Source organism: Uloborus diversus, chromosome 9 (assembly GCF_026930045.1).
Source record: "Uloborus diversus isolate 005 chromosome 9, Udiv.v.3.1, whole genome shotgun sequence".
NCBI classification, from domain to species: domain Eukaryota; kingdom Metazoa; phylum Arthropoda; class Arachnida; order Araneae; family Uloboridae; genus Uloborus; species Uloborus diversus.
The window spans coordinates 64,155,284-64,166,578 of NC_072739.1; the positions used below are offsets into that span (position 1 = coordinate 64,155,284).

The window sequence follows — 11,295 nt, forward strand, 5'->3', positions numbered from 1 at the left end:
GTAAAATGCTTTTTAATTTATACTACAGAACAAGAGAAAGGAGAGAATAAATAACGATAAAATAACTTACTGGATTCGGTTTAAAGGTTTCAACGGTAAAACAAGTCAAAACTATTAGAAAACTAATTCTAATATTTCAGTTGTTTTTTAACATAGAAGTAATACCAATTTTGCCATGCTGTCAGAACAATAGAAATTTAAAATGAATCAATCTGTAATTGGCCATGTAATACATTTCACACGCAAATGGTACAACGCATATTAATTCTTCAATAATGAAAAAATATATCTATACATATGAAATAGTTAAGTGATATCAAATTCAGTTGAATTTTCTACATTAACGTAAATTTTCTGTTACTTCAACATCGTAATATAGCAAGTTTGGAAATATTGTTTATTCCCAACCCATATTGAATTTTTGCACGAAAATTATTTTCAATTGTTTCAAATATCAGACCTATATTGTTCAAAATCCTAATTAACATTATTATTTATGTCTCAGTTGTACTATAAGCAAAGTTGCATGTTTTTTTTTTTTTTTTGATAAATTCCAATTAGCTTTCTAAGGTTTTGCTATTTTGTCGGTTTTTGTTAGGGTTTTCCAGTTTTTGCCACTGTCCTGGCAAAAACATCATTTTGCCAGCTAAATTAGCAACTCTACATGAGTTGTTTTCGTTTTTTAATTTTAGTGACATAACAACCATTATCATATTTATCTTTTTGTATCAATACAATGCATTGCAAGTTGAAATTTTCAATCAGCTACATGTCGCAGCGAAAATTCAAAGCACTGCTGAAAATTTTGAGCCTTGTTTTAAAAGATAAAGTATTTAATTCAGTACAATACGAAAATAAAATGCAAGACAACTTTAATTTTTATTTTAATAAAAATCTTAAGAATGAAAAATGTTTGAAAAATTAAAAGCCATTCCAATCCAATAATGCATAAGAAAATTTTTCTCTACTATTGGTGGATAATTGCTTCTATTTTTCCTCCGTGTTTCTCCAAAACGAGTTAAATGTCTGCCAGGAACATTTGAAAAATGCGGAACTTTTTTGTTTCATTTTTTTCGATACCGCGACTCATTAAACCTGAAATTAAGTTCAGCCACGCATGAAGGCTATTGTTTAAAGAAACACAAACAGGTAGAAAATGATTAAATTTTCATTAACTCAAAAACAAGTAGCGTATTCAGTTGACCATGCAAGAGTGTTTATCAGAAGAGGGATATTTTGTAATTGTTAAATTAGACTCTATTTAAATAACTCAAAATATTCAAATAAAGAGAGCTTATAAATTGTATGTTCTTTTCAAAGATCGTCCGCAATATGCTTCATTTCTGTGTTTCATCGATGTTAAATTGATTTTTTTATGAAGTAAAATAATTTAAATATAAAGAGAAAAAAAGAAAGAATTCAATTGCTTAAAACTTCACAACCATTGATTCGATTTTGACAGGGCAACTTTTTATAAATATTTACATACTATGTAAAGCTCTTCGTATTTTTTTTTCTGTTGGGCCGAATTAAACTTTGCACATAATTTCAGAAAAGCCCGATTTTGTTTGGATAAGTATACAAACAAAAACATTTTTGCTTAATTTTTTGTCCGATTTTGGAAATAAAGCATGGTTCTTGTGACTTCATAAGTGATGTACTTTGGCGCGCTACTCCATTGCCACGCAAAATGTTTACCTTTTGCTGTCAACCGCGTTTCTAAGTTATGATAATTTACGCTGTGCGCTAATGACATCAGTGAATGGCATTTCATCACTTGTGATGTCATGTGCAGAAGCGTAAAAAATGAATTTCAATCTGCGCGCACCGATTAAAATAATTGTTAAAAACTATTAAACTTTGTCAAATAATTAAAAAAATTTTAAATCCTATGTTTTTAAGCATGCTCTTTCTGAGGGGAAAAAAACTTTTAAAATTTCGAAAACAACCCCATTGGGATACATGTTTTTTTTTTTTTTTTTAACTTCCTTTTTTTATCAGAGACTAGCTGCGTTGCCCGGCTTTGCCTGGTCCACCTTGAAAATAAAAATTGCGTCAAGTGACGCATGTTCAACAAACAGGTTTAAATATATAAATAAAAAAGAAAAAACATCATGCCAAATTTCCCTCCCAAACAATGACGACAGCTATTAAAATACTTTTAAGAAATTAATCGAGAAAGATGGATTTAAAAAGCGTAACCATAGAGACACAAAATAAAATAATATAATAATGAAAATAAGAAAGAAAATGGTTAATAATTTGAATGGAAATGAGATTTTTTGAAACTGATTTAAAAAGGCTTGTAACTTTTTTTCCTTTCGAGATAGAAGTTTAATTTTTTGACCATAGGTCGAGATAGATCTGGAATAAAAAATGTCGCTTTTTCCAATGATATCAAAAAGAAAACTGTGGGACAATTCCTTCACTTTTTATTCATAGATTTAATGAAGAAAGTAGTGCCTAAATTTCAGCTAAGCCTAAAGTAAATCGAGCTGAAAAAGCAAATAACTTCCGCCGTAGCTAAGGTAGAGCATTGAAAAAAAATTGCGTAGAACACGTAAAATCTATCCTTTCCAACGATATGTAATATTAATATATGTGCAAGTATTTTTTCTCCCCCCATATTCGGGTATTTATGTAAAAACGGGACCTAAATTGGAATAAAAAAAGAATTATTCGTCGGATTTTTTTTCGAACTGGTCTACGAACCCTTCCGGTACTGAAAGAAAGATACTGTGAAAATTTCAGCGAAATCGACGGGGTAATTCTCGAATTTTGCAAAACAAACAGATGTTTTTTGGAGACTTCATTTTATACTATAGAGATTTTCCGACATTCTACTCGCTCATAAGAAATACAGTTGAAAACCCGACAGCATAAATATTTTAGGTAATTTTTTTTTAATTATCAGATGGTTTCTTGCAAATAAAATAGTTGGGATGTATGATATTTTTTTCTTTAACCTTCCAATTTTATTTGAGATTTTCAGATATTCCACAGAGCTCATTAGGAATACAGTTGAAAATACGATAAATAAAAAATCATCAAAATAGTTTATTGGATATAAAATAATTAAAATTAAAGTTTTTTGTTTTAATCTTCAAATTTTATCTGAAGTTTTCGGTTACTCAACGTGCACAATACATTCAATTAAAAATTTGATAGTTTCAAAATTTTAGTATTATTAAAATTCATCAAAATTGCTTCTTGCAAATAGAAATGTTGGAATATTTCAATTTTTTTTTATCCTTCTAGTTTTAATCCGACGTTTCAAGTTATTCAACGCTCTGCGCTCTCTTATATGTCGGGTAATTAAAATCCCATCATACTGTATGAATTAGCCACTTTAAAAACTGATTGCTCACTTACCCCTTTCACTTTCGCATAAGCGCTGTCAGATCTCGGCCTCGTCTTCATGGCGTTAATTCCGAAACTAACTTAATGCGAAACTTTCTCTTTCAATCGAAAGAATAAAAAGTAAGCCACATGGGCCGGTATTAGGTCAGTATTACAACGCCATTTGCAGCCTTCGAACGCATATCCGGTTTCTTGTATGGAGGTTATTTCGATAGCGATTAACAAGATATTAATCCCGTTTTGTGCAGTATAAAAATCGTCTGTGGTTCTTAAAAAGTCATTTTACGCTTGATGTGGCAAATCTAAAAGTTACATGTCAAGGTTAATTTTCGCCGACTTTTTTTCTCTGTTTCAGGGGAATTGTTTTTTTGGTTGCTTGTTTTGTGGTAAATTTGATAGTCTGTGTGAAACATAAATGGGGCAGGGATTAATATCAAGTGGAATTACTTAGAACGGATAGAAAAGTGGAAATTATGGATAACAAAAATCTTTAATTCCGTGCAAATTTTGTATTATTCATTTGCATCTTGAATCATAGTGCTGAAACGAGTGAAACAAAGAATTGAATACCTTTAATAAAATCATGCAAAATGTCTAACTCGAGAAATCGTAACGTGATGTCTTTTACTTGAAAGACTACACTACAGCATTTTTGAATTAAAAACATGAGAAATTTTAAAAAAAAAAAAAAAAAATTGAATTTTGTCATCTCGAATTCAAATTATGTTTTTCGCAATCACGAGTGTGTGTGTGTGTATGTAGGCGTGTGTGTTTGTGTGTGGGGGGTATGTGTGTTTTTGTGTAGGGGGTATGTGTATGTGTGTGTAGGCATATGTGTTTGAGTCTGTGTGCAGGCATGAATGTGTGTGTAGTTGTGTGTATGTGTGTGTATGTGTGTATGTGTTTGTGTATGTGTGTAGGTGTGTGTATGTGTTTGTGTGTGTTTGTGTATGTGTGTGTAGGTGTGTGTATGTGTTTGTGTGTGTATGTGTTTGTGTGTGTATGTGTGTGTTTGTGTGTGTATGTGTGTGTTTGTGTGTGTCTGTGTGTGTCTGTGTGTGTGCGTGTGTGTAGTTGTGTATGTATGCGTGTGTGTGTGTGTAGGATATAGATGCAACCTGGAGACGGTTTTTGCTATAGGAGCAGCACTGTGAGGAGCCGGTCGACGGTGATGCTGCAGAGGGTGCTGGCGGGAAAATAAAATGATAGCACATCAAAACAGTTAAATGAAAGCAATAAGCAATCGTGATTGCTCAGAAAAAAAAAAGAATTTGTTTCAAACAAATTAAAATTTTCACCTTAGCCATGTTTTGATTTTCTTTTTTCCTTTTTTTTTTAAATTTTCTTCTTCCTTTTTTTTTAGAACTTCTATGCTATATAGTTGTTCACTCCGAGCTTTTAAAAGCTACAATTTTGTACAAATTCAATCCATTTTTTTCCAATTTTTTAGTCATACTAAGTAATACGAAAAAGAACACAATTGAATTGTAATGTTTCAAAAGTTATGCCATAATACGTATATAAAGCATTCATATAAAAAAAAAGCTTCGCAATTAAGAAATGTGCACAATTGTAACATTAAACGAAATATACTGTTGAAAAACTGTTGCATTTAAGATAAAAGCTTTACTGGATAAGAAAGAAAATGAAAACATATTTCAAATGAAGTTTACGAATGTCCTGATTGCTCAAAAAACAGGAACTTCAGTCCATGGATCTTTCGGTTTCGGATCTTTTGTTAAGATCCAAGATAATATATGTATCTGCCAATCCCCAAAGCGAATAAAATGCACGCAAAGTGAAATCATTAAGTAATCTTGATTGTTTAACGAGTCTGTAAGATAACTAAACGTATGTCGGTTAAGGGAGAAAAGACTAAAAGTACGTTCCGATGTAAATGTGAAATAAAATCTGTGTTCTAAACACTTGAATACAATAATATGACAATTGTATGGGCTTTGAGCAATGTTTTTATTGCATTGAACTCAGCATATTTTTGAGTTCCAGGAGAAGATACTAAAAGTAAATTTTTAGATGTAATGGATAAAATCTGAGTTGGGGTCCGGGTGGTCCGGGACACAAAAATTGTCAAATTTCACAATTTTTTTTCATCATAGAAAATTTTTTTTTCGTTTTTTCTGCTTAAAAGGACATTTGACTTTTGTTTCTGTCTTAATTAGAACGAAAGATATAATTATTATTTTTTGCATGCATTTAACTAATATTACATTTAACTTTGATACTTTAAACGCGTTTTTTTCCATGATGCAATTTTCCTGATTTTTTGCATTCAAACTCTTAAAAGAACTGATAAAGATAAAGTAATGAAATTAATCTCTTTTTCAAAGAGATTACTTTACTTTTTTTCGGCAAATTTGAAAAAAAAAAAATGTTTACTTCAAAAAATATGATTTTTTAAATTTTTTTAAAAAGTATTTTCGAATTTTTCGAAGTTTTTCTTTAAATATTTTCTGTTTTTTATTAACTCAAAATTTTTTAAATCTCCGAAAAAAATTAAAGCTTAGGTTTTTGGGCATAATTTTTTGAAAAGAATTTGAAAATTGACCAAGAATATTTTGAGATTTAGAGCTTTAAAGCAACCCCATTAAAAAAAAATAAATTTAAATATTTTTTTTTCTTAATATTTACGTTATGATTTTTTTAATTAAATAGATGATGAGTCAGTGCAAAGAATTTCAAAACTCCTAAAAATAATTTATTTTTCAAAATGCGTCCCGAACCCTTTAAGTAGTTGAACACAGTATTCGTACTTAGACAATGTATACACCTAATGCAATTATTCTAATGTCTTGTTATTGACATTCTGCGCATTTTATAGTAACAAGACCTAACATTTTTCAGGAACAGAAAAAAGTAATAAAATTAAAAAGTCTGATGTAAAATAAATATATTTTGAGTTAGTTGAATACAATTCTTTGACAATGCCTGTGCTACCATGAAAGACGGAGTAGGAGAATGTTGACTGTCACCGTTGGCTCACCGGAAATATCCGATCTTTAGCTGCTATCTGTTCCGATTATATTTTAGAGGACTGTAATATTTGGTTGATGAACTTAATCAATAAAATTTTGCGATTGAGCTTTTAATAAACTTCACAACACAAATTTATATATACTAATTTACATTTAAATGGGAAACATATCAATGCCACGTCTGAAATGCCTTCTCTCTGAGGCGTCCGTTCATCAACTGACTGACTATGGCCGAGTGGCAAGCTCGCGCATGAGCAAACATCATGTGAATGTTGATATTCACCTGATAATGTTGACATTTATCAGTTTTTGGACTTTAAAAGTAACCCTATGCACCTTGCGCCAATGATATTTTTTGCATTGAATTTCGCACATCTTACAATTGCAAGACATTGCATTTTTCAGTTCCAGGAAAAGATGTTTAAAATAAATTATGATGCAAACGTAAGAAATCTGTACTAAGTAGTTGAATTGAATGCTTGGACAATAATGTATGCACAAAGTTTCTACAGGGGTGCCTATCCCCCCCCCCCCCAAAAAAAAGCAAGGGCGCACTCTCCCTCCCTCCCCCAAATACCAGGAAAATATTCCAAGAGCGAGCCTCCTCCCCCCCCCCAAAGAGAAAAATACCCCCTCAAACCCCCTGCTATTGAACTGAAAACTGCATTTTTCAGGAACAGGACATTCAGTTTTTCAGTAACAAGAGAAGGTGCGACACTTATGTGCTTATGCAAACGCCAAAGAAATCAGTATTGAATAGTTGAATACAATTTAGAATGCATGTGCATTGCACAATATTTCTATTGCATTGAATTCTGCTTATTATTCGAAGTTAATTCTTTTCCAAGAAATCCTGACAATCTCTAATTCTAACTTTCTTCCAATCCGTTTATCGCTGGAGAACATTTAATAAAATAGGCGCACCAGAAAGGAACAAGTTTTATTTATTGCTCTTTGGTAGAGTATAAATATCCATAAAGATTCCTCCCAAACCGCATAAATTCAAGTTTGCTGGATGTGCATTTTCCGGGAGCTATTTTCAGCTTGCAAAGGGTCTTTCTTTTTGTACCGAGAGTTATAAAACTCAATAGTCTACCGAAGACATTTTATCAACTTAAATAAAAGTGTGCTTCTAGCTGGAGAGGAATTTATTTTTAAGTAGCTATAAGGAATGAGGTGCGGTGAAGAGGAAGAACGTTACTGGTATGAAAAAGAACGTCGATAATCGATGCTTCGGAAAATTGAATTATAAAGATTTCGTGTAAAAGCGAGAACATAAAAATTTTCAGTTGGAAGCACCTTTGTCTTCGTTTTTTGAGCCTTTATTTCTCACGAATCTGTTAATCCTTTATTCCGCAAACTAGAAAGCATTTTATCTGACATCTTACATTTTTAATAAAATTGTCTTAATGTACTTAACTAACGTTTGTTGAATATTTAAAACATTAAAGTGAACCTGCATCAAAGAATAAAGTTCCTGAGTAATTTACTGTTTTGGCTCAAGAATGAAAGCACCGACAAATGCCAAGTGTAAATAACTTCCCACCAAGTTCACGATAAAAGTTTTGACAAACTCATCAAAAATCTCGACTCGAGAACGAAAAGAGTGATTGATGCCAAGCGTGAATTAATCGCACAATGTTAGTGTTCATAATTACCTTTTTGACCAACTCAACGATAACCTAGACTCGTGAACGAAAGTACCGTCGAATGACAAATATGAATGACGTACCACAAAGTTCAACATAAGATAACATAAGATAACAAAGTTCATGCTAGAGTTCATAATTGACTTTTTGACCAAATCAAAGATAGTTTTGACTCTAGAACAAAAGTAGCGACGAATGCCAAGTGTGAATAACTTCCCACCAAGTCCACGTTAAACTTTTTGACATGCTAGATAATCTTGACTCGAGAACAAACGTACCAATTAATGGTAAGTGTGAATAAATTTCCCCCAAGTTCAAAAAATACTAGTGTTCACAATTAACTTTATGACCAATTCAATGAGACCCTTGACTCGTGAACAAAAGGACCCATTAATGGCTAGTGTGAATAACTTACCAACAAGTTCAACAAGTGCTAATGTTTATCGTCAACTTCAGGACCAACTCAACGATAGACTTGACTCGAAAACGAAATAACCGGCGAATTTCAAATGTCAATAACTTACCACGAAGTTCAACAAATGCTACTGTTCATAATAAACTTTTTGACCAACTCAAAAATGGTCTTGACTCAAGGACAAAAGAATCGACGAATGCCAAGTGTGAATAACTTTTCACCAATTTCAACAAATGCTAGTGTATATAATTAACGTTTCGACCAACACAACGATTATCTTGACTTGAAAACGAAAGTGCCGACGAACGTCAAGTGTGAATAACTTCTCACCAAGTTAACATATGCTAGTATTCATAATGGGGTCGTTTCCAAAATTTTAAAAGTATTTTTTTTCTGAAAGAGCATGCTTAAAAACATAGGATCTGACCATTTTTAAAATAATTTATTTAAGTTTAATATTTTTAAAAAATTACTTAAATCGGTGCGCTTTCATTGTTTACACTTCTGTCGTGTGACATCACAAATGATGAAATGCCATTCAATGTTGCCATTCACAGTGCAAAATATTTAATTCGCATCTTTACTCACGCATATTGGCAACGATATGGTTGATAGCAAGCGTAGAGCGCAATTTTAATTCGCTGCTTGATTATCATAACGTGGAAACGTAGAAGAAAGATGCGAAAAAATGCATCATTTGTGACGTCATCAAGACCACGCCTTATTTGAAAAATCGGACATTTTAAAAAATCAATTAAAAAAAACTGTTGGGAAAATAAAAGTATTTTCTTGATCTATGTTATTATTATTATTATTATTATTTTGCTCATTCTATCCATTTTAATGACTAAAAGTAGTACTTTTGACTGAAGGAAACCATCCCATTAACTTTTTGACACATTTAAAGATAGCCTTGACTCCAGAACGAAAGTACCGACCAATGCAAAGTGCGAATAACTTACCACAAAGTTCAACAAATGCTAGTGTTCAAAATATGCTTAACTTTGTCCAACTCACATGGATCAAAGTTACAGATGACTGTGATTAAACTGCAAATACATCAAAATACTATTAATTGGTTTTTAAAAAAGACTAAAAAGCGAATACTCCCACAATTTTACTACCCAAATTTAAAAAAAAAATAAAGAATTCGTACAGAAAATGTGAAAATAAAACAAATAAAGGTATTTGAAGAAATTGCATTGTCAGTAGAAAGACAGAAATTCCCCGAAAAATAGCACATTATCATATTCGTCTGTAAGATGCTTTTGATAACACAGACGAGAGATAAGCTAGGTAGTTGATAAGCGAATCAAGACAGAACTGGAAAAGCTTTTTTTTTTCAGTTCGTATGTATAAAAAATTAAGTTCATTTCTTTCTGAGTATACTGACAGATGAACTTTATGGTGTTTGAAAATTTTAGAATGTTCTTTCCTGTAGTTAAATGCCTTTGTTGCTCTAAAAATAAAATCAGAGACGTAGAATGAAAGTTTTCGTATACGTTCAATGAATAAACTAATCAGGCTTTAAAACTAAAATGAAATATGATCAGAAATTTCACTGACCTAACCACCCAGCTGTATTCGAATGTCCCAAAGTTGAAAGCGAAGAACGAACGCCTTGGACAAACTCTGTGCGATATCAGTTGTACCTAGGTGCGCAAGTGGTGATTTTGAGGCTTAGCACTAGAATTACGGGAGGGGTCATTTTGACAACAATAATTTTTTTTTTTTTTTTTTTGGTAACTACTCCTCTGTATTTTTATAAAAAGCTTAATCCTTCCTTGATTTTTCCTAAATAATCGTGTTGTGTAATAATAAAAAGTTTTCAAAAAAATTGTAATTCTTTTAAACCCAAAATAAAAGGTTACTACTAAAATTGCGGGCAGGTGTCATTTTGACCCTTTTGAGAAAAAAAAAACTGCAAATACATTTACTGGTGCTGAAACAGAGCAGAAACTCAAAAATGTCTCTTAGAACATATCATTTTAAGAACCTGAAGCATTTATAATGTTTTTGTACATAAAAGGGAACATTAGCCTCTAACTTCTGAAATGCAACCGAAACAGCGCTGATTTTTGATAGTAAGATTTATCAACGCCACATAGGAACAAACATACATACATAGACTTATAAACACAAAAAATGAGTTTTACCTCTTTTAAAATAAGTTTCGTTTTATAAACTACATTTCATAACTATAAAAATAGACGTCACAAAATACTTTAGCAGTTACATTTAACTTTATTAAAGTTCAAAAATATTTATATAGAAGAAATTGTTACGGTTTTGTAGCAGATTTTAACTTAATTTTTTGTCAAGCGGTTTATATTTGCTGTTTTAAAAACAAATCAATTTTTCCTTTTATAATTTTTATTCAAAGAAAACTGATATTTTACCACTATAATGGGGTCGTTTCCAAAATTTTAAAAGTATTTTTTTTTTTCTGAAAGAGCATGCTTAAAAACATAGGCTCTGACCATTTTTCGATAAATTTGTTAACGTTTAATATTTTTAAAAAATTACTTAAATCGGAGCGCTTTTATTGTTTACGGCTTCTGCCGATGACATCACAAATCATGAAATGCCATTCAATGTTGCCATTCACAGTGCAAAATATTTAATTCGCATCTTTACTCACATGTATTGGCAAATATATGGTTGGTAGCAAGCGTAGAGAGCAATTTTAATTTACTGCTTGATTATCATAACGTGGAAAGGTAATAGAAAGATGTGGCAAAGTGCATCATTTGTGACGTCATAAAGACCACGCCTTGTTTGAAAAATAGGAAATAAAAAAAAATAATTAAAAAAAACTGTTGGGAAAATAAAAGTATTTTCTGGGTACATGTTATTTTTTTTTTGCTCATTCTATCCA

General features: G+C 31.4%; 1 protein-coding gene across 1 annotated transcript in view; it reads right to left on the reverse strand.

The window, feature by feature from the left end:
* The window catches only part of LOC129230665 (glucose transporter type 1-like), a 290,489-nt gene extending 287,100 nt beyond the window's left edge, over positions 1–3,389 (reverse strand). Inside the window, exon 1 of the mRNA XM_054865080.1 lies at positions 3,373–3,389. The gene's annotated coding sequence lies outside the window, so the exon portion shown is untranslated. The remainder of the gene's footprint in view (positions 1–3,372) is intronic.
* Positions 3,390–11,295: the final 7,906 nt, after the last annotated feature.